We start from the raw sequence: 2,543 nt of genomic DNA on the forward strand, positions 1-2,543 counted from the left end.
TACTGAAACTGAAACTGAAACTATTCCTGTTTCACCTTGTGTAAATAATGACTCTTCCTTCCTTGATCAGACCGATCTCCAATTACATGTTATTGCCTCTTTGAACTTACCCTACACATATCCAGTGTCTTAATTATCTCTGAAAACCAGCCTGTCTCAAACTGTTTGTAAAGAGTTGATGTGTACCTTTTGTCTGTCATCACAAAATGTAGCTGAAATCAACTTTTCGAAGAAAAGACGAACAAGATGTGAGGAAAACAAGACCCATCAGAGAGTTTAGCCTACTCTAAGAGCAGATGATATCTTACAACAAAGTATTATAGATGTTTGCAGCAGTTTGGAAAGGTTACACGCCCTTTGGCGAACAAAAAAGATACATATATATCTTTTTTAAATCTTATTCCATTACTGATAAAATTACACTGCTGATACATTATTGTTTTAGAAATTAGAGCGTTTTGGATCACTCTCTCAAATGATATTATGGCTTTTCATGAAATGACGATACCAAAATCAAAAAGACGTTTTATTCATCGTGAATACGAGGTTAGATAAATGAAAAGTAAATGAATGAAAAAAGGTAACTCCCAATAAATAAAAACGATTACCTCCCTTGCCTTGATTTTAAAAACGAACAAGTCGACAGTATCCTGATGATCATATTATTTGCTTTCTGGAATAGAGACAACTTTGACTCTGACTTCCTTTGCGGTGGCAGAGTCCACATGCGCGCAGTCTTCATTCTCGAGAGATCTGAAATCAACAATCAGAAAAAAAAACAAAAAAAAACATAACAGGCAACCTTCCTATCAGATACAGAGGTCTTAATAATAATAATAATAATAATAATAATAATGGATACTTATATAGCACACTATCCAGAAATCTGCTCTAGGTGCTTTACAAAAACGCTTTGTTAACATAAAACATTACATCTATGTTACATACACACACCAAAATGTGACCACACACACACACACACACACACACACACACACACACACACACACACTGCATACATACATTTTAACAATACATGTGTATCTAACAGCTACCCTAACACATACGCACACACAGGCAGGCACAAACTTACATAAACTCACGTCACACACAATACACATTCATATACATGCATGTAGTTATGTACACATACATATGTATACACACATAGTCAAGCACAGCTAACGCAAAGGAAGTGGACCTGCCACAATTGAACTTACTGCTGAGGGAACAGGTCTTGGGGGGGAAAAACAGCCACGCCTGTTGTTGAAATTGGAAGTATTGATTTCGTTGCAAATATTGATTACATCCATCTTTCTTTTGTTTCTTTCTTTCATTCATTCAAGATCTGATGCTGTTGTTGTTGTCAGATGTTTCGCCTTGACGATAACAGGTGATTGTTCAGTTAACCAGATCGTTTGTTGTTGGAGGAGGGAGGAGGGGGGGGGGGGTGTCTACGAAAGATACTTTTGTTGTTGTTGATTTTGTTTTTTTGTTTTTTAAAGAATTGGCGCGGGTGGTGTGGGTAGGGGTGGGGGGGGAGGAGGGGTGGGGTAGATGACAGGGTGATCGTTGGGGGGTTTGGCGCGGGGGTGTGTGTAGGGTGATGGGTTGGTGTGTACGTGTGTGCGTGTTTAGTGGGGAAGGGGGTGTATAACGAGTTGGTGACGGATAAATGAATGATTATGTACATCAGTGAGGGATAGTGATAAATAGCTAGATAGATAGACAGATAGATAGATATTTGAAACTTAGAACATAGCTGAAAGGGGGGTCGGGTTTTTTTGTTTGTTTGCTGTTGTTGTTGTGTTGTTGTTTTTTTGTTGTTGTTTTTTGTGGGGTTTTTTTGTGTTTTTTTTTTGGGGGGGGGGGGGGGGGGGGGGGGGGGGGGGGGTAAAGCAAAAATCGACATATTGATTTTGTTCGATAGAGAGAAAAACTTCGTACTGAAAGCAATACGGTAAACCAAACCAAACCAAAATGAGACAAAACAAAACAAATAATTATTGATAAACAAGTAATCAAACTAAAACCATGATAATGATCCAAACAGCGACAGTTTCTAATTTGTCCTATTTGTGTCGACTTTTGCGTTGTGCAGAAAATGGAAGTGTGTGTGTGTGTGTGTGTGTGTGTGTGTGTGTGTGTGTGTGAACTGTTTTAAAATGTTGTCATCCAAATGTTTCTGCTGGTTGGCTTCTTGGTTGCTGTTTTTTGTTTGTTTGTTTGTTTGTTTGTTGATATTTGGTTTTTGATAAAGTTTCCTTTTTTGTGGGTCGGATTTTTCACATGGTTCGTTTACAGCGATAACAATTATTCTGTAGATACATGCATGTAGAGGGTGAGAGATGTAAAAAAAAAGAAAAAAAAGAGGGATATATTTTTTATCGTGAAAATATGATATTAATGTATTAATCTGATAGTGTACGCTCTACGGAATAAACTTGGCAAGTTATGATTTTACGTGTACAATGTGTTTACTGCTCTCTGTCTGTCTGTCTGTCTGTCTGTCTGTCTGTCTGTCTGTCTCTCTCTCTCTCTCT

General features: G+C 37.9%; 1 protein-coding gene across 4 annotated transcripts in view; it reads left to right on the top strand.

The window, feature by feature from the left end:
• The window catches only part of LOC143293021 (sodium- and chloride-dependent glycine transporter 2-like), a 69,931-nt gene extending 69,137 nt beyond the window's left edge, over positions 1–794 (top strand). For all 4 annotated transcript variants that reach the window (XM_076603819.1, XM_076603817.1, XM_076603820.1 and 1 more), the window contains exon 16: positions 1–794. This exon is cut by the window's left edge and continues 1,924 nt beyond it. The gene's annotated coding sequence lies outside the window, so the exon portion shown is untranslated.
• The last annotated feature ends 1,749 nt before the right edge of the window (positions 795–2,543 follow it).

The sequence above is a fragment of the Babylonia areolata genome, chromosome 18 (genome assembly GCF_041734735.1).
Source record: "Babylonia areolata isolate BAREFJ2019XMU chromosome 18, ASM4173473v1, whole genome shotgun sequence".
Classification (NCBI taxonomy): domain Eukaryota; kingdom Metazoa; phylum Mollusca; class Gastropoda; order Neogastropoda; family Buccinidae; genus Babylonia; species Babylonia areolata.